Source organism: Schistocerca americana, chromosome 2 (genome assembly GCF_021461395.2).
Source record: "Schistocerca americana isolate TAMUIC-IGC-003095 chromosome 2, iqSchAmer2.1, whole genome shotgun sequence".
Taxonomy (NCBI): Eukaryota; Metazoa; Arthropoda; class Insecta; order Orthoptera; family Acrididae; genus Schistocerca; species Schistocerca americana.
The window spans coordinates 352,137,478-352,162,429 of NC_060120.1; the positions used below are offsets into that span (position 1 = coordinate 352,137,478).

General features: G+C 45.8%; 16 non-coding genes across 16 annotated transcripts; 10 read left to right on the forward strand and 6 right to left on the reverse strand.

The window, feature by feature from the left end:
- Positions 1–811: 811 nt before the first annotated feature.
- Trnap-ugg lies at positions 812–883 on the forward strand. Its single transcript has one exon. It is a non-coding gene; the product is annotated as a tRNA-Pro (tRNA).
- A 601-nt stretch (positions 884–1,484) lies between these two features.
- Positions 1,485–1,557, reverse strand: Trnav-uac. Its single transcript has one exon. It is a non-coding gene; the product is annotated as a tRNA-Val (tRNA).
- Positions 1,558–1,792: 235 nt separating this feature from the next.
- Positions 1,793–1,864, forward strand: Trnap-cgg. The gene has a single exon. It is a non-coding gene; the product is annotated as a tRNA-Pro (tRNA).
- Positions 1,865–3,508: 1,644 nt separating this feature from the next.
- Positions 3,509–3,580, forward strand: Trnap-ugg. The gene has a single exon. It is a non-coding gene; the product is annotated as a tRNA-Pro (tRNA).
- Positions 3,581–4,179: 599 nt separating this feature from the next.
- Trnav-uac lies at positions 4,180–4,253 on the reverse strand. Its single transcript has one exon. It is a non-coding gene; the product is annotated as a tRNA-Val (tRNA).
- A 235-nt stretch (positions 4,254–4,488) lies between these two features.
- Trnap-cgg lies at positions 4,489–4,560 on the forward strand. The gene has a single exon. It is a non-coding gene; the product is annotated as a tRNA-Pro (tRNA).
- Positions 4,561–6,203: 1,643 nt separating this feature from the next.
- On the forward strand, positions 6,204–6,275 carry Trnap-ugg. Its single transcript has one exon. It is a non-coding gene; the product is annotated as a tRNA-Pro (tRNA).
- A 599-nt stretch (positions 6,276–6,874) lies between these two features.
- Trnav-uac lies at positions 6,875–6,948 on the reverse strand. The gene has a single exon. It is a non-coding gene; the product is annotated as a tRNA-Val (tRNA).
- A 235-nt stretch (positions 6,949–7,183) lies between these two features.
- On the forward strand, positions 7,184–7,255 carry Trnap-cgg. The gene has a single exon. It is a non-coding gene; the product is annotated as a tRNA-Pro (tRNA).
- A 1,643-nt stretch (positions 7,256–8,898) lies between these two features.
- Positions 8,899–8,970, forward strand: Trnap-ugg. The gene has a single exon. It is a non-coding gene; the product is annotated as a tRNA-Pro (tRNA).
- Positions 8,971–9,569: 599 nt separating this feature from the next.
- On the reverse strand, positions 9,570–9,643 carry Trnav-uac. The gene has a single exon. It is a non-coding gene; the product is annotated as a tRNA-Val (tRNA).
- A 235-nt stretch (positions 9,644–9,878) lies between these two features.
- On the forward strand, positions 9,879–9,950 carry Trnap-cgg. The gene has a single exon. It is a non-coding gene; the product is annotated as a tRNA-Pro (tRNA).
- A 1,644-nt stretch (positions 9,951–11,594) lies between these two features.
- On the forward strand, positions 11,595–11,666 carry Trnap-ugg. The gene has a single exon. It is a non-coding gene; the product is annotated as a tRNA-Pro (tRNA).
- A 601-nt stretch (positions 11,667–12,267) lies between these two features.
- Positions 12,268–12,340, reverse strand: Trnav-uac. The gene has a single exon. It is a non-coding gene; the product is annotated as a tRNA-Val (tRNA).
- A 235-nt stretch (positions 12,341–12,575) lies between these two features.
- On the forward strand, positions 12,576–12,647 carry Trnap-cgg. The gene has a single exon. It is a non-coding gene; the product is annotated as a tRNA-Pro (tRNA).
- Positions 12,648–14,960: 2,313 nt separating this feature from the next.
- Positions 14,961–15,033, reverse strand: Trnav-uac. Its single transcript has one exon. It is a non-coding gene; the product is annotated as a tRNA-Val (tRNA).
- Between the last annotated feature and the right edge of the window lie 9,919 nt (positions 15,034–24,952).

The following is a 24,952-nucleotide window of genomic DNA, read 5'->3' on the forward strand; positions in this document are numbered from 1 at the left end:
TGTGTTTGGCTTCTCTTAACCCTTAGCCACCGCTTGCCGAAATTTCCACACTATCATCTGTCGATCTGCAGAGCTCGATGAAGGCATCGCGGCCGTTCCTGAGCTCGTGGAACGGTCGAATCTGTAGTTGTTTCCAGATCTCTCCCACACAACGGCCTCCCAGAAGCTTGGATTACAGAAGTACGCCACTACTCCCAGCCGGAGATTCACGATTGAAAGCAGAATGACATGAGCTACACGCAGCTCCGATTTTTTTTTTTTTTGTGTCTGACCTACTTTGAAAGACTTTGTAGTCGATTTACTTACTACTATCGCTGTTGGAAACCAGGTGATAACCGCACAGTATTTTAGAGACGATCAGGTAATGAAAATTTAGAATAAGTAAAACAGTATCAAAAGAAGTTGTGTGGTGGAGCAGCACATGCAATTCACGCTTCCTAGATAATCGTTACTGCATAGAATAATTCTTTTGTCTGCGGCGTCTTCAGTATCCGTCTTCTGGAAATTTTGCTTGCAGTATATTTTGCAATCTTTTCGTTATGAGTTGGTGCTTGGTTTCCCGATGTTCTTTTGTTTAGTGCATTCGCCTCCTCTTAACCCTGAGAAACCACATACCGAAACTGAGGCACTGCCGGCTGTTCATAAGCAGTGCTCGATGAAGTTATTTCGCTTTTTATTCGTTGCCTTTAATATTCTTCTCAACAGTGGTGAGTGCTGCCTGCAGAAAGCGTTTATCTTGCGAATTCGCGTGAAAGTTTGTGTTCCCTGTGAGGCCCACTACTTGGGATTAACTTGACTGCTCCAGCCAGGTGGCTCGTTGGTCTAGGGGTATGATTCCTGCTTTGGGTGCAGGAGGTCCCGGGTTCAAATCCCGGACGAGCCCTGCCATTTTGACCGTGCTGAAGCGTAGGTGGAACTCAGCCCCGGTTGCAGCTCCTCAATGAAGAGTAGACGCCTGTTATAGCACGTGGATATAACAAGAATGCGGCACCAGTAAAGTACGTAGGTGGAATTCGGTAGAAAGGCAGACGGTAATTTTGCATGCAACGGAAAACAAGGTTGTCTTTGCGGGATATGTGCACCGTGAGTGGAGATTCAGCTTAATTGTGCGACAGTCTACCCTCATCTTACTAGCGACGGCAACAACCAAGGGGTGGCATGTAAGATTGAGCGTGGCTAAGAGTTTCTCATTATTAGTTAGCATCACACTTTAACAGAGCTGTGACAAGGCGAGTAGGGTGAGCTCAGGAAAGCCAGTAGCAAGCGCACTTGAAGTAGCCCTGAAGAACCGGATTATAAATTTTGCCAGCCATAATGGAGCTAGGGGCGTTCTCAGTTACCAAATACCGGTGCAATAAGAGAGCTACAGTATTTGACAGTAAAATGACGCCCTATCCGTCTAGCATACAACATTGCTTGTCTCTGCATACGCGGACGTGAGGTCATCTCGGAAATGAAATCCGAAATATGGATTAAAATTGTTGTGTTCCCGCCCGGGATCGAACCGGGGACCTTCTGCGTGTAAAGCAGACGTGATAACCGCTACACCACGGAAACGACGGTTCTTTTCATGTACCACCCGGAGACTCGTAATAGCAACAGTTTTTCTTCTGTGTTAGCAAGGGCATCGGCTACGAGCTCCCTCACATTCGTGAAGTTCCTGCAGTAAAAGACGTCGATGAAAACAATCCAACCGCGACAGACAGGGAGAACGCTGGCTGAGCTGCAGCCCTACATGGTGAGACCATCAAAGGTGGCGTCATTCACATGCAGTGCGTTTTCGGAACGAATAGGCTCGTTGGTCTAGGGGTATGATTCCTGCTTCGGGCGCGGGAGGTCCCGGGTTCAAATCCCGGACGAGCCCTTGCGTTTTGTACAACGGTGTGGTAACAAATCGCATGGCGGTGGCTGTTTCGCGCATTTCCAGGCCTCCAAGTCAGCGCTAAAATCCGACAACCAGTTCTGAAACCGTTTCATGTTTCATTTGAGCCATGTGCACCCTGCTGATGGAACGTTTGAAGTTGATTGAAATGGTCACAGTAGAGATCGTAGCAAGTGTCTTGCTGAGTGCGACGAAAACGGGTTTCCGCCCGCAATCGAGCCGGGGACCTTCTGCGTGTTCGGCACGGCGCCTGGGCTCGGCGGCAGCTGCTGCTCTTTCCTTCCTTACGAGATACCGTCGATTCGCGCAGTCGTTATTGCAAAAGATGTCACCAAAGGCAATCGCTTCGTTAGCGGCACTTTGCCTGGGCTCCGCGGCAGCTCTACATGGAGGCACCAGCAGCCCAGCCAGGCCGCCGCCGGCACCGGTGCGCCACAGCGCAAGGAGCCGGCGGCCGCCCTGCAATGCCCCTGTCGTTGCATATTCCACCCGCCCCATATCCTCTCCATGTCTGACTCACTACCCCAAATGACACTGCAGTCGACGTGCTTATTACTATCGCTTTTGGAAGAACCAAGGCGCAGTATTCTAGTGTCGAACCGGTACTGCAAATTGGGATTAAGCAAAAATTTATTGTGTGGTCGAGCGACAGCCTCGGCTCGCTCCTCCTACATGATCGCTTCTTGTGCGGAATAATTCCTAGCTCGCCGATGGCTTCAGAGTTGGTCTTCTCGAAGTTTTGCTTTCGCACTGCATTCCGCAATCTTTTCGTTATGAGTTGTGTGCTTCGGTTTCCCGACTTTCTTGTGTTTAGTGTGTTTGGCTTCTCTTAACCCTTAGCCACCGCTTGCCGAAATTTCCACACTATCATCTGTCGATCTGCAGAGCTCGATGAAGGCATCGCGGCCGTTCCTGAGCTCGTGGAACGGTCGAATCTGTAGTTGTTTCCAGATCTCTCCCACACAACGGCCTCCCAGAAGCTTGGATTACAGAAGTACGCCACTACTCCCAGCCGGAGATTCACGATTGAAAGCAGAATGACATGAGCTACACGCAGCTCCGATTTTTTTTTTTTTTTGTGTCTGACCTACTTTGAAAGACTTTGTAGTCGATTTACTTACTACTATCGCTGTTGGAAACCAGGTGATAACCGCACAGTATTTTAGAGACGATCAGGTAATGAAAATTTAGAATAAGTAAAACAGTATCAAAAGAAGTTGTGTGGTGGAGCAGCACATGCAATTCACGCTTCCTAGATAATCGTTACTGCATAGAATAATTCTTTTGTCTGCGGCGTCTTCAGTATCCGTCTTCTGGAAATTTTGCTTGCAGTATATTTTGCAATCTTTTCGTTATGAGTTGGTGCTTGGTTTCCCGATGTTCTTTTGTTTAGTGCATTCGCCTCCTCTTAACCCTGAGAAACCACATACCGAAACTGAGGCACTGCCGGCTGTTCATAAGCAGTGCTCGATGAAGTTATTTCGCTTTTTATTCGTTGCCTTTAATATTCTTCTCAACAGTGGTGAGTGCTGCCTGCAGAAAGCGTTTATCTTGCGAATTCGCGTGAAAGTTTGTGTTCCCTGTGAGGCCCACTACTTGGGATTAACTTGACTGCTCCGGCCAGGTGGCTCGTTGGTCTAGGGGTATGATTCCTGCTTTGGGTGCAGGAGGTCCCGGGTTCAAATCCCGGACGAGCCCTGCCATTTTGACCGTGCTGAAGCGTAGGTGGAACTCAGCCCCGGTTGCAGCTCCTCAATGAAGAGTAGACGCCTGTTATAGCACGTGGATATAACAAGAATGCGGCACCAGTAAAGTACGTAGGTGGAATTCGGTAGAAAGGCAGACGGTAATTTTGCATGCAACGGAAAACAAGGTTGTCTTTGCGGGATATGTGCACCGTGAGTGGAGATTCAGCTTAATTGTGCGACAGTCTACCCTCATCTTACTAGCGACGGCAACAACCAAGGGGTGGCATGTAAGATTGAGCGTGGCTAAGAGTTTCTCATTATTAGTTAGCATCACACTTTAACAGAGCTGTGACAAGGCGAGTAGGGTGAGCTCAGGAAAGCCAGTAGCAAGCGCACTTGAAGTAGCCCTGAAGAACCGGATTATAAATTTTGCCAGCCATAATGGAGCTAGGGGCGTTCTCAGTTACCAAATACCGGTGCAATAAGAGAGCTACAGTATTTGACAGTAAAATGACGCCCTATCCGTCTAGCATACAACATTGCTTGTCTCTGCATACGCGGACGTGAGGTCGTCTCGGAAATGAAATCCGAAATATAGATTAAAATTGTTGTGTTCCGCCCGGGATCGAACCGGGGACCTCCTGCGTGTAAAGCAGACGTGATAACCGCTACACCACGGAAACGACGGTTCTTTTCATGTACCACCCGGAGACTCGTAATAGCAACAGTTTTTCTTCTGTGTTAGCAAGGGCAGCGGCTACGAGCTCCCTCCGATTCGTGAAGTTCCTGCAGTAAAAGACGTCGATGAAAACAATCCAACCGCGACAGACAGGGAGAACGCTGGCTGAGCTGCAGCCCTACATGGTGAGACCATCAAAGGTGGCGTCATTCACATGCAGTGCGTTTTCGGAACGAATAGGCGCGTTGGTCTAGGGGTATGATTCCTGCTTCGGGTGCAGGAGGTCCCGGGTTCAAATCCCGGACGAGCCCTTGCGTTGTGTACAACGGTGTGGTAACAAATCGCATGGCGGTGGCTGTTTCGCGCATATCCAGGCCTCCAAGTCAGCGCTAAAATCCGACAACCAGTTCTGAAACCGTTTCATGTTTCATTTGAGCCATGTGCACCCTGCTGATGGAACGTTTGAAGTTGATTTAAATGGTCACAGTAGAGATCGTAGCAAGTGTCTTGCTGAGTGCGACGAAAACGGGTTTCCGCCCGCAATCGAGCCGGGGACCTTCTGCGTGTTCGGCACGGCGCCTGGGCTCGGCGGCAGCTGCTGCTCTTTCCTTCCTTACGAGATACCGTCGATTCGCGCAGTCGTTATTGCAAAAGATGTCACCAAAGGCAATCGCTTCGTTAGCGGCACTTTGCCTGGGCTCCGCGGCAGCTCTGCATGGAGGCATCAGCAGCCCAGCCAGGCCGCCGCCGGCACCGGTGCGCCACAGCGCAAGGAGCCGGCGGCCGCCCTGCAATGCCCCTGTCGTTGCATATTCCACCCGCCCCATATCCTCTCCATGTCTGACTCACTACCCCAAATGACACTGCAGTCGACGTGCTTATTACTATCGCTTTTGGAAGAACCAAGGCGCAGTATTCTAGTGTCGAACCGGTACTGCAAATTGGGATTAAGCAAAAATTTATTGTGTGGTCGAGCGACAGCCTCGGCTCGCTCCTCCTACATGATCGCTTCTTGTGCGGAATAATTCCTAGCTCGCCGATGGCTTCAGAGTTGGTCTTCTCGAAGTTTTGCTTTCGCACTGCATTCCGCAATCTTTTCGTTATGAGTTGTGTGCTTCGGTTTCCCGACTTTCTTGTGTTTAGTGTGTTTGGCTTCTCTTAACCCTTAGCCACCGCTTGCCGAAATTTCCACACTATCATCTGTCGATCTGCAGAGCTCGATGAAGGCATCGCGGCCGTTCCTGAGCTCGTGGAACGGTCGAATCTGTAGTTGTTTCCAGATCTCTCCCACACAACGGCCTCCCAGAAGCTTGGATTACAGAAGTACGCCACTACTCCCAGCCGGAGATTCACGATTGAAAGCAGAATGACATGAGCTACACGCAGCTCCGATTTTTTTTTTTTTTGTGTCTGACCTACTTTGAAAGACTTTGTAGTCGATTTACTTACTACTATCGCTGTTGGAAACCAGGTGATAACCGCACAGTATTTTAGAGACGATCAGGTAATGAAAATTTAGAATAAGTAAAACAGTATCAAAAGAAGTTGTGTGGTGGAGCAGCACATGCAATTCACGCTTCCTAGATAATCGTTACTGCATAGAATAATTCTTTTGTCTGCGGCGTCTTCAGTATCCGTCTTCTGGAAATTTTGCTTGCAGTATATTTTGCAATCTTTTCGTTATGAGTTGGTGCTTGGTTTCCCGATGTTCTTTTGTTTAGTGCATTCGCCTCCTCTTAACCCTGAGAAACCACATACCGAAACTGAGGCACTGCCGGCTGTTCATAAGCAGTGCTCGATGAAGTTATTTCGCTTTTTATTCGTTGCCTTTAATATTCTTCTCAACAGTGGTGAGTGCTGCCTGCAGAAAGCGTTTATCTTGCGAATTCGCGTGAAAGTTTGTGTTCCCTGTGAGGCCCACTACTTGGGATTAACTTGACTGCTCCAGCCAGGTGGCTCGTTGGTCTAGGGGTATGATTCCTGCTTTGGGTGCAGGAGGTCCCGGGTTCAAATCCCGGACGAGCCCTGCCATTTTGACCGTGCTGAAGCGTAGGTGGAACTCAGCCCCGGTTGCAGCTCCTCAATGAAGAGTAGACGCCTGTTATAGCACGTGGATATAACAAGAATGCGGCACCAGTAAAGTACGTAGGTGGAATTCGGTAGAAAGGCAGACGGTAATTTTGCATGCAACGGAAAACAAGGTTGTCTTTGCGGGATATGTGCACCGTGAGTGGAGATTCAGCTTAATTGTGCGACAGTCTACCCTCATCTTACTAGCGACGGCAACAACCAAGGGGTGGCATGTAAGATTGAGCGTGGCTAAGAGTTTCTCATTATTAGTTAGCATCACACTTTAACAGAGCTGTGACAAGGCGAGTAGGGTGAGCTCAGGAAAGCCAGTAGCAAGCGCACTTGAAGTAGCCCTGAAGAACCGGATTATAAATTTTGCCAGCCATAATGGAGCTAGGGGCGTTCTCAGTTACCAAATACCGGTGCAATAAGAGAGCTACAGTATTTGACAGTAAAATGACGCCCTATCCGTCTAGCATACAACATTGCTTGTCTCTGCATACGCGGACGTGAGGTCGTCTCGGAAATGAAATCCGAAATATAGATTAAAATTGTTGTGTTCCGCCCGGGATCGAACCGGGGACCTCCTGCGTGTAAAGCAGACGTGATAACCGCTACACCACGGAAACGACGGTTCTTTTCATGTACCACCCGGAGACTCGTAATAGCAACAGTTTTTCTTCTGTGTTAGCAAGGGCAGCGGCTACGAGCTCCCTCCGATTCGTGAAGTTCCTGCAGTAAAAGACGTCGATGAAAACAATCCAACCGCGACAGACAGGGAGAACGCTGGCTGAGCTGCAGCCCTACATGGTGAGACCATCAAAGGTGGCGTCATTCACATGCAGTGCGTTTTCGGAACGAATAGGCGCGTTGGTCTAGGGGTATGATTCCTGCTTCGGGTGCAGGAGGTCCCGGGTTCAAATCCCGGACGAGCCCTTGCGTTGTGTACAACGGTGTGGTAACAAATCGCATGGCGGTGGCTGTTTCGCGCATATCCAGGCCTCCAAGTCAGCGCTAAAATCCGACAACCAGTTCTGAAACCGTTTCATGTTTCATTTGAGCCATGTGCACCCTGCTGATGGAACGTTTGAAGTTGATTTAAATGGTCACAGTAGAGATCGTAGCAAGTGTCTTGCTGAGTGCGACGAAAACGGGTTTCCGCCCGCAATCGAGCCGGGGACCTTCTGCGTGTTCGGCACGGCGCCTGGGCTCGGCGGCAGCTGCTGCTCTTTCCTTCCTTACGAGATACCGTCGATTCGCGCAGTCGTTATTGCAAAAGATGTCACCAAAGGCAATCGCTTCGTTAGCGGCACTTTGCCTGGGCTCCGCGGCAGCTCTGCATGGAGGCATCAGCAGCCCAGCCAGGCCGCCGCCGGCACCGGTGCGCCACAGCGCAAGGAGCCGGCGGCCGCCCTGCAATGCCCCTGTCGTTGCATATTCCACCCGCCCCATATCCTCTCCATGTCTGACTCACTACCCCAAATGACACTGCAGTCGACGTGCTTATTACTATCGCTTTTGGAAGAACCAAGGCGCAGTATTCTAGTGTCGAACCGGTACTGCAAATTGGGATTAAGCAAAAATTTATTGTGTGGTCGAGCGACAGCCTCGGCTCGCTCCTCCTACATGATCGCTTCTTGTGCGGAATAATTCCTAGCTCGCCGATGGCTTCAGAGTTGGTCTTCTCGAAGTTTTGCTTTCGCACTGCATTCCGCAATCTTTTCGTTATGAGTTGTGTGCTTCGGTTTCCCGACTTTCTTGTGTTTAGTGTGTTTGGCTTCTCTTAACCCTTAGCCACCGCTTGCCGAAATTTCCACACTATCATCTGTCGATCTGCAGAGCTCGATGAAGGCATCGCGGCCGTTCCTGAGCTCGTGGAACGGTCGAATCTGTAGTTGTTTCCAGATCTCTCCCACACAACGGCCTCCCAGAAGCTTGGATTACAGAAGTACGCCACTACTCCCAGCCGGAGATTCACGATTGAAAGCAGAATGACATGAGCTACACGCAGCTCCGATTTTTTTTTTTTTTGTGTCTGACCTACTTTGAAAGACTTTGTAGTCGATTTACTTACTACTATCGCTGTTGGAAACCAGGTGATAACCGCACAGTATTTTAGAGACGATCAGGTAATGAAAATTTAGAATAAGTAAAACAGTATCAAAAGAAGTTGTGTGGTGGAGCAGCACATGCAATTCACGCTTCCTAGATAATCGTTACTGCATAGAATAATTCTTTTGTCTGCGGCGTCTTCAGTATCCGTCTTCTGGAAATTTTGCTTGCAGTATATTTTGCAATCTTTTCGTTATGAGTTGGTGCTTGGTTTCCCGATGTTCTTTTGTTTAGTGCATTCGCCTCCTCTTAACCCTGAGAAACCACATACCGAAACTGAGGCACTGCCGGCTGTTCATAAGCAGTGCTCGATGAAGTTATTTCGCTTTTTATTCGTTGCCTTTAATATTCTTCTCAACAGTGGTGAGTGCTGCCTGCAGAAAGCGTTTATCTTGCGAATTCGCGTGAAAGTTTGTGTTCCCTGTGAGGCCCACTACTTGGGATTAACTTGACTGCTCCAGCCAGGTGGCTCGTTGGTCTAGGGGTATGATTCCTGCTTTGGGTGCAGGAGGTCCCGGGTTCAAATCCCGGACGAGCCCTGCCATTTTGACCGTGCTGAAGCGTAGGTGGAACTCAGCCCCGGTTGCAGCTCCTCAATGAAGAGTAGACGCCTGTTATAGCACGTGGATATAACAAGAATGCGGCACCAGTAAAGTACGTAGGTGGAATTCGGTAGAAAGGCAGACGGTAATTTTGCATGCAACGGAAAACAAGGTTGTCTTTGCGGGATATGTGCACCGTGAGTGGAGATTCAGCTTAATTGTGCGACAGTCTACCCTCATCTTACTAGCGACGGCAACAACCAAGGGGTGGCATGTAAGATTGAGCGTGGCTAAGAGTTTCTCATTATTAGTTAGCATCACACTTTAACAGAGCTGTGACAAGGCGAGTAGGGTGAGCTCAGGAAAGCCAGTAGCAAGCGCACTTGAAGTAGCCCTGAAGAACCGGATTATAAATTTTGCCAGCCATAATGGAGCTAGGGGCGTTCTCAGTTACCAAATACCGGTGCAATAAGAGAGCTACAGTATTTGACAGTAAAATGACGCCCTATCCGTCTAGCATACAACATTGCTTGTCTCTGCATACGCGGACGTGAGGTCGTCTCGGAAATGAAATCCGAAATATAGATTAAAATTGTTGTGTTCCGCCCGGGATCGAACCGGGGACCTCCTGCGTGTAAAGCAGACGTGATAACCGCTACACCACGGAAACGACGGTTCTTTTCATGTACCACCCGGAGACTCGTAATAGCAACAGTTTTTCTTCTGTGTTAGCAAGGGCAGCGGCTACGAGCTCCCTCCGATTCGTGAAGTTCCTGCAGTAAAAGACGTCGATGAAAACAATCCAACCGCGACAGACAGGGAGAACGCTGGCTGAGCTGCAGCCCTACATGGTGAGACCATCAAAGGTGGCGTCATTCACATGCAGTGCGTTTTCGGAACGAATAGGCGCGTTGGTCTAGGGGTATGATTCCTGCTTCGGGTGCAGGAGGTCCCGGGTTCAAATCCCGGACGAGCCCTTGCGTTGTGTACAACGGTGTGGTAACAAATCGCATGGCGGTGGCTGTTTCGCGCATATCCAGGCCTCCAAGTCAGCGCTAAAATCCGACAACCAGTTCTGAAACCGTTTCATGTTTCATTTGAGCCATGTGCACCCTGCTGATGGAACGTTTGAAGTTGATTTAAATGGTCACAGTAGAGATCGTAGCAAGTGTCTTGCTGAGTGCGACGAAAACGGGTTTCCGCCCGCAATCGAGCCGGGGACCTTCTGCGTGTTCGGCACGGCGCCTGGGCTCGGCGGCAGCTGCTGCTCTTTCCTTCCTTACGAGATACCGTCGATTCGCGCAGTCGTTATTGCAAAAGATGTCACCAAAGGCAATCGCTTCGTTAGCGGCACTTTGCCTGGGCTCCGCGGCAGCTCTGCATGGAGGCACCAGCAGCCCAGCCAGGCCGCCGCCGGCACCGGTGCGCCACAGCGCAAGGAGCCGGCGGCCGCCCTGCAATGCCCCTGTCGTTGCATATTCCACCCGCCCCATATCCTCTCCATGTCTGACTCACTACCCCAAATGACACTGCAGTCGACGTGCTTATTACTATCGCTTTTGGAAGAACCAAGGCGCAGTATTCTAGTGTCGAACCGGTACTGCAAATTGGGATTAAGCAAAAATTTATTGTGTGGTCGAGCGACAGCCTCGGCTCGCTCCTCCTACATGATCGCTTCTTGTGCGGAATAATTCCTAGCTCGCCGATGGCTTCAGAGTTGGTCTTCTCGAAGTTTTGCTTTCGCACTGCATTCCGCAATCTTTTCGTTATGAGTTGTGTGCTTCGGTTTCCCGACTTTCTTGTGTTTAGTGTGTTTGGCTTCTCTTAACCCTTAGCCACCGCTTGCCGAAATTTCCACACTATCATCTGTCGATCTGCAGAGCTCGATGAAGGCATCGCGGCCGTTCCTGAGCTCGTGGAACGGTCGAATCTGTAGTTGTTTCCAGATCTCTCCCACACAACGGCCTCCCAGAAGCTTGGATTACAGAAGTACGCCACTACTCCCAGCCGGAGATTCACGATTGAAAGCAGAATGACATGAGCTACACGCAGCTCCGATTTTTTTTTTTTTTTGTGTCTGACCTACTTTGAAAGACTTTGTAGTCGATTTACTTACTACTATCGCTGTTGGAAACCAGGTGATAACCGCACAGTATTTTAGAGACGATCAGGTAATGAAAATTTAGAATAAGTAAAACAGTATCAAAAGAAGTTGTGTGGTGGAGCAGCACATGCAATTCACGCTTCCTAGATAATCGTTACTGCATAGAATAATTCTTTTGTCTGCGGCGTCTTCAGTATCCGTCTTCTGGAAATTTTGCTTGCAGTATATTTTGCAATCTTTTCGTTATGAGTTGGTGCTTGGTTTCCCGATGTTCTTTTGTTTAGTGCATTCGCCTCCTCTTAACCCTGAGAAACCACATACCGAAACTGAGGCACTGCCGGCTGTTCATAAGCAGTGCTCGATGAAGTTATTTCGCTTTTTATTCGTTGCCTTTAATATTCTTCTCAACAGTGGTGAGTGCTGCCTGCAGAAAGCGTTTATCTTGCGAATTCGCGTGAAAGTTTGTGTTCCCTGTGAGGCCCACTACTTGGGATTAACTTGACTGCTCCAGCCAGGTGGCTCGTTGGTCTAGGGGTATGATTCCTGCTTTGGGTGCAGGAGGTCCCGGGTTCAAATCCCGCACGAGCCCTGCCATTTTGACCGTGCTGAAGCGTAGGTGGAACTCAGCCCCGGTTGCAGCTCCTCAATGAAGAGTAGACGCCTGTTATAGCACGTGGATATAACAAGAATGCGGCACCAGTAAAGTACGTAGGTGGAATTCGGTAGAAAGGCAGACGGTAATTTTGCATGCAACGGAAAACAAGGTTGTCTTTGCGGGATATGTGCACCGTGAGTGGAGATTCAGCTTAATTGTGCGACAGTCTACCCTCATCTTACTAGCGACGGCAACAACCAAGGGGTGGCATGTAAGATTGAGCGTGGCTAAGAGTTTCTCATTATTAGTTAGCATCACACTTTAACAGAGCTGTGACAAGGCGAGTAGGGTGAGCTCAGGAAAGCCAGTAGCAAGCGCACTTGAAGTAGCCCTGAAGAACCGGATTATAAATTTTGCCAGCCATAATGGAGCTAGGGGCGTTCTCAGTTACCAAATACCGGTGCAATAAGAGAGCTACAGTATTTGACAGTAAAATGACGCCCTATCCGTCTAGCATACAACATTGCTTGTCTCTGCATACGCGGACGTGAGGTCATCTCGGAAATGAAATCCGAAATATAGATTAAAATTGTTGTGTTCCCGCCCGGGATCGAACCGGGGACCTTCTGCGTGTAAAGCAGACGTGATAACCGCTACACCACGGAAACGACGGTTATTTTCATGTACCACCCGGAGACTCGTAATAGCAACAGTTTTTCTTCTGTGTTAGCAAGGGCATCGGCTACGAGCTCCCTCCGATTCGTGAAGTTCCTGCAGTAAAAGACGTCGATGAAAACAATCCAACCGCGACAGACAGGGAGAACGCTGGCTGAGCTGCAGCCCTACATGGTGAGACCATCAAAGGTGGCGTCATTCACATGCAGTGCGTTTTCGGAACGAATAGGCTCGTTGGTCTAGGGGTATGATTCCTGCTTCGGGCGCAGGAGGTCCCGGGTTCAAATCCCGGACGAGCCCTTGCGTTTTGTACAACGGTGTGGTAACAAATCGCATGGCGGTGGCTGTTTCGCGCATTTCCAGGCCTCCAAGTCAGCGCTAAAATCCGACAACCAGTTCTGAAACCGTTTCATGTTTCATTTGAGCCATGTGCACCCTGCTGATGGAACGTTTGAAGTTGATTTAAATGGTCACAGTAGAGATCGTAGCAAGTGTCTTGCTGAGTGCGACGAAAACGGGTTTCCGCCCGCAATCGAGCCGGGGACCTTCTGCGTGTTCGGCACGGCGCCTGGGCTCGGCGGCAGCTGCTGCTCTTTCCTTCCTTACGAGATACCGTCGATTCGCGCAGTCGTTATTGCAAAAGATGTCACCAAAGGCAATCGCTTCGTTAGCGGCACTTTGCCTGGGCTCCGCGGCAGCTCTACATGGAGGCACCAGCAGCCCAGCCAGGCCGCCGCCGGCACCGGTGCGCCACAGCGCAAGGAGCCGGCGGCCGCCCTGCAATGCCCCTGTCGTTGCATATTCCACCCGCCCCATATCCTCTCCATGTCTGACTCACTACCCCAAATGACACTGCAGTCGACGTGCTTATTACTATCGCTTTTGGAAGAACCAAGGCGCAGTATTCTAGTGTCGAACCGGTACTGCAAATTGGGATTAAGCAAAAATTTATTGTGTGGTCGAGCGACAGCCTCGGCTCGCTCCTCCTACATGATCGCTTCTTGTGCGGAATAATTCCTAGCTCGCCGATGGCTTCAGAGTTGGTCTTCTCGAAGTTTTGCTTTCGCACTGCATTCCGCAATCTTTTCGTTATGAGTTGTGTGCTTCGGTTTCCCGACTTTCTTGTGTTTAGTGTGTTTGGCTTCTCTTAACCCTTGGCCACCGCTTGCCGAAATTTCCACACTATCATCTGTCGATCTGCAGAGCTCGATGAAGGCATCGCGGCCGTTCCTGAGCTCGTGGAACGGTCGAATCTGTAGTTGTTTCCAGATCTCTCCCACACAACGGCCTCCCAGAAGCTTGGATTACAGAAGTACGCCACTACTCCCAGCCGGAGATTCACGATTGAAAGCAGAATGACATGAGCTACACGCAGCTCCGATTTTTTTTTTTGTGTCTGACCTACTTTGAAAGACTTTGTAGTCGATTTACTTACTACTATCGCTGTTGGAAACCAGGTGATAACCGCACAGTATTTTAGAGACGATCAGGTAATGAAAATTTAGAATAAGTAAAACAGTATCAAAAGAAGTTGTGTGGTGGAGCAGCACATGCAATTCACGCTTCCTAGATAATCGTTACTGCATAGAATAATTCTTTTGTCTGCGGCGTCTTCAGTATCCGTCTTCTGGAAATTTTGCTTGCAGTATATTTTGCAATCTTTTCGTTATGAGTTGGTGCTTGGTTTCCCGATGTTCTTTTGTTTAGTGCATTCGCCTCCTCTTAACCCTGTGAAAACACATACCGAAACTGAGGCACTGCCGGCTGTTCATAAGCAGTGCTCGATGAAGTTATTTCGCTTTTTATTCGTTGCCTTTAATATTCTTCTCAACAGTGGTGAGTGCTGCCTGCAGAAAGCGTTTATCTTGCGAATTCGCGTGAAAGTTTGTGTTCCCTGTGAGGCCCACTACTTGGGATTAACTTGATTGCTCCAGCCAGGTGGCTCGTTGGTCTAGGCGTATGATTCCTGCTTTGGGTGCAGGAGGTCCCGGGTTCAAATCCAGGACGAGCCCTGCCATTTTTACCGTGCTGAAGCGTAGGTGGAACTCAGCCCCGGTTGCAGCTCCTCAATGAAGAGTAGACGCCTGTTATAACACGTGGATATAACAAGAATGCGGCACCAGTAAAGTACGTAGGTGGAATTCGGTAGAAAGGCAGACGGTAATTTTGCATGCAACGGAAAACAAGGTTGTCTTTGCGGGATATGTGCACCGTGAGTGGAGATTCAGCTTAATTGTGCGACAGTCTACCCTCATCTTACTAGCGACGGCAACAACCAAGGGATGGCATGTAAGATTGAGCGTGGCTAAGAGTTTCTCATTATTAGTTAGCATCACACTTTGACAGAGCTGTGACAAGGCGAGTAGGGTGAGCTCAGGAAAGCCAGTAGCAAGCGCACTTGAAGTAGCCCTGAAGAACCGGATTATAAATTTTGCCAGCCATAATGGAGCTAGGGGCGTTCTCAGTTACCAAATACCGGTGCAATAAGAGAGCAACAGTATTTGACAGTAAAATGACGCCCTATCCGTCTAGCATACGACATTGCTTGTCTCTGCATACGCGGACGTGAGGTCATCTCGGAAATGAAATCCGAAATATAGATTAAAATTGTTGTGTTCCCGCCCGGGATCGAACCGGGGACCTTCTGCGTGTAAAGCAGATGTGATAACCGCTACACCACGGAAACGACGGTTCTTTTCATTTACATGTAAGACATGCTTAGCGGCACAATGTAGCATTTAAATTTATGGAATCTGTAATGAATAAGTTTGAATTTCTTCCTTAACTTTTATGTGTGTTGGCCCAGTGAGTTATAAATTAGAGTGATAGTAGTATGGACGGCACAAACCCCGCTGAAAGGACGGCATACCAAAGGGGTAGCTGGCATTCAACTAGTTTCTTTTATGTCTTTGCTATAGCAAGTTATAACAGATATGTAGTTAATGACTCGTACAAACCTTTGAAAGTGTAAAGTTTTTGGAAATTTTTGGTAAGATAAGTTTATAAAAAGTATTTACCATGCTATGTTAAGTAAATAGGATTGATGTTGTGTGTTATTTGGACAATGCCATATTTTTGAGATGTAATAACTTTTTGTAGAATATTATTGTAGAGGCAGCCCACTACCGGAGTCCAGGATTTTCTTGGTGATTGTAATTTCATTACTTATTTGCACTGTGTGTTTTGTTCATATGTAGTGATGTCTAATTCCCTAGCCGATTCTTTTACGCCTGTGGCTTCAAAGAAGTTTTCGAGGGCGGGGATGTAAGGGGTCCGTAGGCCCTTACCTTAAGTTTTGCGACAGCACAGGTCGACAGGACAAACAATCGATAGTGTGTGTCGGGTTGCGAGAGCGAGAGCGAGTGTTGAGACAGTAATGTGGTACGCGCTGCGGGCCGAGCCGGGTGGAGGTATGTTGCTGGAATGCAAGACCGTACCGACAAAGGGAGTGGCCATCGCCGTGGTTTAACCCCTTTGTGTTAGAAATATACGGGAAAGTGAAAAGGTATAATTACTAGTGCGATTCAGTGTAATTTTTTGTGCCGATATTTGTAATTACGCGTCTACCGCGCCGGCATTATTTGGTTTGCAGTGTTGGATTGCAGTGTTGGATTACAGCGATTAAAATTGCGTGTGATGATAATGAATAACGAAAGGGCCTGTGCTGAGATTAGCCATTATTAATTCTGTACGACGAAGGCAGTGGCTGCCTCCTTACTTTGTGTTTTTGTGATGAATATAGGTCGTTGATTAATGAAGTTGTGTTGTTGTTCTTCTTGCCACCAGACATTTCATTATTACAGCATTTGAGAAGGACAAAAATGGAATGTAACATCTCCGTAGCAGTCCAATCCGATTGCCAGCCCCCTTAGGTACACGGTCACAGTAATTAATATCTGTTTTGGGCTGCTATCAGATCTCAATCGAACGGGATAAGTCAGTAAAATAAACCGGAGTGTTACAGCGTGTACAGGTACAGCTGTCCTTGCATCTTCAACAGGATGCCACAGTTCATCAAGAGTAGTGACTGGCGTATTGTGACGAGCCAGTTGCTCGGCCGCCATTGACCAGACGTTTTCAATTGGTGAGAGATCTGGAGAATGTGCTGGCCAGGGCAGCAGGCGAACATTTTCTGTATACAGAAAGGCTCGTACAGGACCTGCAACATGCGGTCGTGCGTTATCCTGCTGAAATGTAGGATTTCGCAGGAATCGAATGAAGGGTAGAGCCATGGGTCGTAACACATCTGAAATGTAACGTCCACTGTTCAAAGTGACGTCAATGTAAGCAAGAGGTGTCAGAGACGTGTAACCAATGACACCCCATACCATCACGCCGGCTGATAGGCCAGTATGGCGATGACGAACACACGCTTCCAATGTGCGTTCATCGCGATGTCGCCGAACACAGATGCGACCATCATGATGCTGTAAACAGAACCTGGATTCATCCGAAAAAATGACGTTTCACCATTCGTGCACCCAGGTTCGTCGTTGAGTACACCATCGCAGGCGCTCCTGTCTGTGATGCAGCGTCAAGGGTAACATCAGCCATGGCCTCCGAGCTGATAGTCCATGCTGCTGTAAACGTGGTCGAACTGTTCGTGAAGATGCTTGTTGTCTTGCAAACATCCCCATCTGTTGACTCAGGGATCGAGACGTGGCTGCACGATCCGTTACAGCCATGCGGGTAAGATGCCTGTCATCTCGACTGCTAGTGATACGAGGCCTTTGGGATTCAGCACAGCGTACCGTATTACCCTCCCGAACCCACCGATTCCATATTCTACTAACAGTCATTGGATCTCGACCAACGCGAGCAGCAATGTCGCGATACGATAAACCGCAATCGCGATAGGCTACAATCCGACCTTTATCAAAGTCGGAAACGTGATGGTACGTATTTCTCCTCCTTACACGAGGCATCACAACAACGTTTCACCAGGCAACGCCAGTCAACTGCCGTTTGTGTATGAGAAATCGGTTGGAAAGTTTGCTCATGTCAGCACGTTGTAGGTGTTGCCAACCTTGTGTTTTTTTAGCTTTTCAAGCTAATCATTTGCATATCACAGCGTCTTCTTCCTGTCGGTTAAATTTCGGGTCTGTAGCACTTCATCTTTGTGGTGTAGCAATTTTAATGGCCAATAGTGTATTTAGCAGGAGGTGCTGCAGCAGTTAATAACACTGAAATTGTGGGTAGGCAATGCAGGTTTGTCATACTGAAAAGTCCTTTTACCAAGCTAGTTAACTTGAAGTGTATTAGATTATTAATGTTAGCAGTTTAGATCTGTTTTAATTGAGAACGCCCTTGGTGGCAAACTTTAATTATTAAACTTTAATTATTAAGGAGAGCTATCAATAAATAAATGAGTCCTGATTGGAATAAAGATAGTGTCAGCATTAAATAATGAGTGGTGATTTAGCTTTAAATAATGTCTGTAAGCAGTTTTTCTTTCAAGTCACTGTTAGCTGATTATAAAGGCCTCAGCGTAAATGGTTAAATCAACACACTTTGTTATGAAACAACTACGTAAAGTTCTGGCATTTAAAATAGCCTTTTACAATACAGAACGCAAATTTAATTTGATCTCTTATGGAGAAGAACTGTTGAGTGGTATGTTGAAAACTGACTTGAATTCACTAATGCACCTAAATAATGTTTATCGATGGAAAGTCGAACTGACAACTCGCAGAAATGTATTTTTGGTTGACAGTCCGCCATGTGAATGGAGAAATGTGCGTGCTGCAGCTTCCCACCTGTTGTAGGATCTCTGATGTCGATGCACCGTTGTCTCGTCGTTCGCTAAACCATCTAGATGCTCCATAATAAACTTAACCTGTTTCGTAGGCCGGGACAGGTTGGTCGAGGTAGTATAATGTTAAGAACACAAGATGATTTCCAGAAAACAACAGTTGACGGCTGGCCATGTATCCACCCTGACGCGCAGTCCGCTCGTTCATTTTTCACAACGCCAAAATTAAATTGTTTAGGAACTTCGCCCTCATATAAATCTCAGACACAGTCTGGGGCATATGGAACCAGCCCAGACACAGTTCACAGTCTGAAATGACGACTGTCGCTCCCACTTGCAGTGTTCAGCTTCACTTTTAATTGCAACTCTGCATAACTCACAGTCGTTGGTCAGCTGTCTCATAGCAGCACTACCCAAAGATATTAATTTTTTTATAACAGGTGGAAGTTGGCTCAAATGGTTCAGATGGCTCTGAGCACTATGGGACTTAACATCTGTGGTCATCAGTCCCCTAGAACTTAGAACTACTTAAACCTAACTAACCTAAGGACATCACACACATCCATGCCCGAGGCAGGATTCGAACCTGCAACCGTAGCAGTCGCGGAAGTTCCTGGGATTCAAACGAAATTACATAACACATGAGAACAACGTTACGAAATAGATAATAACATTGATTCTACGTAGTACATTACATCGCATCTGTACATAGAAAAATCATAACCCAAGATAAGCAACGGTTACACAAAAAGGAAAAAACTACATACAAGTGAATTGGTACGTTAAGGGATGGGGAGGTTCTCCGCAGAATCGGAGAAGGAAGGAACATATGGAAAACACTGACAAGAAGACGAGACAGGATGATAGGACTTACCACGGAATAACCTCCCAGGTACTACAGGGAACTGTAGGGAGTAAACACTGGAGGGAAAGACAGAGATTTAAATACATCTAACAAATAATTTACGACGTTAGGTGCAAGTGCTACTCTGGGGTGAAGAGGTCGGTTCGGGAGAAGAATTCGTGGCGGGCTGCATCAAACCAGTCAGTACACTATTGACACCAAAAACTAAAAACTTTGCGAATTGCGACCTTCAGCACGCTCACTTTTGTATAGTGTTTCGTAACTGATAACGATAAGAATTCGACATTACAGGTAAAGAAACCCCTGAATCGACTAGCGACTAGGGAAGTTGGCAGTCGGCGATGACGTTAGTGAGATTTCCTGATATTTTGGTGACAGCTGTTCATGGAGGATTATCATCCGTGACGACCTCGCCTCCATAGTTGGCCTCCTCGCTTAGTTTTCCTGAATTCGCCAGCTAGGCGAGCTGCTGGTACCTCTGTACATCGACGGAAATCGGCTACAGTATGTTGGGGAACAATCTCGTCCTGGCTACGGCTGTGGATTTCGTACCACAGGTCGACTTAAATCGCCTGCAATCGACTGGCGAGAATATGATTCTTTTGATGGTTAACGTCTTGCAGCGTAATATTAGTGGACACTCGTCTTCCTTCTGTCCAATAGTGTACAATGTGTCCAGGATTCCCACAGTGATAAGATACTACAGTTTTGCTTTTCTTTCTCCTAAAGTGTTTCGGTGGGGAGCTGTAGTTGGCGGTGGAGTTGGCTGTAACTGCGTGGGTCGCATGCTGAGTTATCCTTTTATGGTTGCGGTATAAGTTCCAGTTCGATGAGTCCATTTCTCATGGCGCTTTCGACTAGTGTTCTGCGTTGGTGTCAGATATCGAGACACCACTTCTTCGACATTCCTTATTATCTTCTTGCGTATGAGGTGACATTCACGGCTGGTATCTCTTGTAAACTTGGACCGACATTTCCGGATTCGATACAATGCTGTACCCCTTTCCTTACTATCTGGTGTAAGAGAGAGGCGAGCTCATGGTTGTCTTCCACGACTGCCATAGGGACGATTTTCGACTGTCGGCCACACCTCCTTCTTTCGATCTTTTTTTCCTGATGCATTTTCTGGATTCGTCACTGCTGGGCTGGGCTATCCAAGTGAAACTACACGTTTGTGTACAACGTTATGTCATCTTGGCTGCCGTATTTGGCGATTCTGTAGAATCATTTCAGCCATGTCCTTGGATGCAGACACGCATCTCTGGAAAACATCGATGGGTGCCTCATGAGCAACTGACTTACTTCTGTTTCGGAATCCATCTGTCTCCTGAATATACAGATCTTATGAATGGCGTACTGCTTTTATTGCGGTTGCTGTCCGTGTCAACGACAACCATTATGTTGATTGGTTGGAGGCACGGTGATGTCTATGTTTTGAAGTACCCGGCGTCTCCACCAAACAATGTTGCGTCGAAACCGCAATCAAGTCCAAATACGAAGGTAGGGTCGTCAATGAAGCCCAATATATAGAACTGAAGACAGGTCTATTGCTGACATCAACTTACAGCCAAAACTGAACGCCTGGATGGTGACTACAGCTATTTACGCAAACGTCGAATATTCCAGTATATATAAACAGTACAGACACAAGATAATTCAAGAGCATTCCAGACACGATAACTACTATGCAAAAAATAGTAGCTGGTGATCGGGTATGAACCTAAGCACGCTATCCACTATGCAACACTGCGTGGGTTTCATTCTTTTTTTCCATAGTTGCAGAGAAACTTTACGGTGTGATATTTTTCTTCTTAAGGAAATGAACTTTCTTCTTACGTGTAGTAAATGCTTTTTCACCTAAGTTGCAGTCATGGCCCTTGGTAATGTGAAAATATTACACGTACATGGAGTCTTGCTTGTTTAGAAATAATAGCTTCTACTAAATTGGAATTCACATGTGAGAATAAAGGTATAATAGATGAATTCAACAGCCTTTCAATGACTTTTTTGCTAAAACAATTTAAATGATAATATGAAACCTAAATTGAAAAATGTTATCTAAATTTCATTCCAGCTGGTTTAGCATCCTTTGCTATTATATATTCTCAAAATAAATCTTTGTTTCAGAAAGCTAAGGAATATTCTAAATGAAGTTGTCTTCCATCTCATGAAATGAATTTCGTTCTTTCTCTTTGTTTCTTTTCGGCTTTCTGACTTAAAGTATTCCTTTTTGATAACAGCGACAATTTACTTGTTTAAAACTCACTTACGCCCTGCTTTGTGTGTGATGCTTTTTTTTTGGCTTGTGTCTATGTGAAAGGAAAAATGAAGCTGACCCGGAGCGAGTGGGACTCGCGCACTAAGTGTTCCGTACAAACGTAATTATGTATATGGACAATTGCAGTAACCGCTCCTGGATATTTGATGATGGATAAATTCCGAAACGTCTCATATGAGCGATAAAATCATTCCTTGCCTGAGGTTTGAGTGTCATCACTGCGATCGAGTCAGCCTGAATGCAGAACTACTATTGTTTTTTTATTTCAAGTTTGACATCGGATAACAAAACACAATGACATTTTTTGGTGTGATATAATTACAGATTAACAGTTTTTTGAATTTTTCCTTTACCTGTGATTAAAAACCTTGCTTCTTCGTAAATTTCGTAACTCTAGGCCACTGGGAAGTATCATATAGGTTGTGATAAGGGAGTTTGCGAGTATCAAAGTATGTGACCAAAATGGCCGCAGATTTGGTTTCTATTGACTTAGGAGCTTGCATTTTATTACACCGCTAAGGGTTACGTGAAATAAATTTGAACTTAATAATTCTACATGTTCCTGGGAAAAAGGGGACTTAACAGATGGACAAAAACGGAGTCAGATGAGAAATGACAAAAATCTTTTTTCGTGTGATGTAATTACAATTTTACAGTTTCGTATTTTTTCCTTTTGGCTGTACTTTGAAATCTTGCTTCTTGCCAAATTTCATGATTCTAGGCCAACGGGAAGAACCACACAGGTTTTGATGAGCGAGTTTGCGAATGTCAAAAATTTGATATAAACAGCCATATCTTTTGAGAGTACTGAATTACAAGCTTCCCTTTTTTTCATCGATATGGGACCGTAGGCCTTAGTATTTGACATTAATTTGAGCTTGATACACCCAGCTCTTCCCAAGAAAAAGGGGTGTTAACAGACGGACGAAAAAACAGATAGTCAGATAAGAAATGACAAAAAAATTTCTCATTTGATATAATTACAAATTTATAGTTTTCGGATTTTTTCCTTCAGTTGTACTTTGAAACCTTCCTTCTTAACAAATTTCGTGATTCGAGCCCGAAGGAAAGTTCCCTATAGGTTTTGATGAGTGAGCTTGCGAGTGTTAAAATATATGACATAAATGGCGGCAGCTATAGATTCATTGACTTAGAAGCCTTAAATTTTTACATTGTCAAGGGACCATAGACCTTAATATGTGACGTAAATTTCAATTAGATGCGTCTGTTCGTTCCTGAAAAAGAAAGAAGTTTTTTACAAACAGATAACAAAGAGAGGCACGAAACCCTAAAAAGTATTCGGAACAAATAGACATAAAAGAAATACTTGCATAAACATTTCTTGATAGTATGGAACATAAATTTAAAGTTTTTAGGTTAACTCTAACTCTTTCTTGGTTGCAAACATCTAGTTCACCGAAATCCAGAATCGAGGAAAAAATTAGGATTGTTTATTGTATTAACGTTTCAGCTGAATCCTTATCTCCCAATATTACTGCGAAAGGAAGTCCTGAAAATACTGTTCGTAGGTTTTGACGTGTTTAATGCGTAATGAGTGAAGTGATCAATGAGCCAGGTGTAGCTGTTTCGTTTAGATTCGGGGAACAGTTTCCAATCCGGCTCCAATAGTCCTGTTATGGATGTCATCTGAGGTGAGGCCCTATTTATAGCTGTCAGATTTTTCCGACTCCAGTTCCAGATGTGAAAGGAGATATGTCATAAGAAAGGATTCATATTTTCTTATAACACTGTCGTCATATTTCTGCTGGCTGAATGTCGTGTATCTGCTGGTTGGTATAATTCAAACAAGGGTTAATTGATATTTTTTCGCCCTGACAATCCTTTCAATTGGTTTCAAATAGATTAGAATTGCTTGTATCTTTCTCTCTTTCTCTTTTATTCTTTTTCAAGACACCTACCTTGTAGGATCTGCAGTAATTCCAAAAGACATCTTTAACTCTCTAAGCTTCAGGGAAACCAAGCTGCTGCTGCTAAGATTTGCTTGGCTATGGTGTATGTGAAGACAATATTCATAGTGAGTGACAACTTTTTTTCTCTTCTGTCTCTTCTTCGGCTTCTTTTTACGCTCGACATATATCTTTGGTGATTTGGACTAAATTTTATTTTGTTTTATATTAGCAAATGTAACTATATTTCTCTTTATTTATTTCGGTACACGAACCTCTCATTAACAGAGACGGCGAAATACTCAATTTCTTTTTTATCTTCTTTGTAATATTAAATGAAACAACAAGTTTACTGTTGACAGCCGCCAAGAGTACAAGAGATTGATCTCATTCACAGATAATTCATCACACCGACAGCTTCTACCCCTTGTCACATTAAAACTGTATGTACATCAACTACTGGCACAAATGTATATCTATCTGCATATTTTATAGCATTAACCAATGTATTACCCCAACCTTTAGGCAGCTAATATATGCAATATATAATCTTAAGACTCCATGCCATGTAAATGTTTGCTCTCATATAATCACTCTTTCCTCTCCCCCCCCCCCCCCCCCCCCCTCTCTCTCTCTCGCTTTCTTCAAAGAGTGTCATCTATGTATGATTTTACTGCTGTAACCAATATGATCATTGTAATTCAAGTCTGTCACATTTCACCAAATTTTATTAACAAGTATGGAGTTTAAGCCATTTTAACATTTAACCTGATTGTATAAACGAGTACGAATTTTTAGCTGTTTTAACTTTTCAAAATTGGATTTATATACCACCAGGAGCACACACACATATATTTGACACCTCAAAACAAACAGCTCCAAATGCTTTAAACAATTATTCTGTAATAATGTTGTTACGATGTATATTCTTTGCACTTTGCGATTATGTCTTCTCTTCTGCTATACGAACCTTGCACCCAGCTGATTCCAGACGCCATTTTTGTTTGCAAATGTGGCAGTGTACATGTGATTTGTTACGACAGCAAAAGGAACCTGTGACCTCTGGAGGTACTCTAGTTTACTTATTAAAGTTTACCATTAGATATCAGTTTAATTTTTTGTCAAAAGTAATCCAAAGCCATATTCTGAAATAGTGTCTTGTTTCTCCACTAGGCAGTGCCACAAGTTCCTCCAAAAATCTTAACACAACACACACACAAATGTAATACTAACTAATGTAAATCCACCCGATGATGAAGGTTTAAACCTTCGAAACACGTCGTGGAAATAAATAAAACGGTGACTGGTAACAGTAAACTTGTTGTTTCATTTAATGTCAATAACAGTCACGGTAAAGCCTAACCTAAAAATGTTCGCATTTAAAGTTCTTTGTAATACTTTTCTTAAATGTACCATGTAAAACTAAATGTAATCTGTAGAACCGTTGTATGAAGTGTGATGCGAGAGTAATGTCGATAATTGCAGTAGAACAGGGAGTGTCAGTGAGTGGGTACAGTGATGGGTAAGCGGAGAGAGTGGGTGCTGTGCGGTGTAACGCGCTACTGCCTCGTCGGATTAAAACTCACGCAAATTCTGCGATCGAATTTCGGACTTTGTTTGAACTAGAAACTGATCTGAACGTTATGAAAGAAAATGCTATAATGTCTGAATACAGCGAGCTTCCTGGAGTGCCACAAAGAGCAGTAATGGTGCACATACAGGGGTGAACGGCGATTGTCGTGATTATCGTTTTTAGAATCACATAATTTCAATCTCATTGAGTTACACAAACACATGTAATTG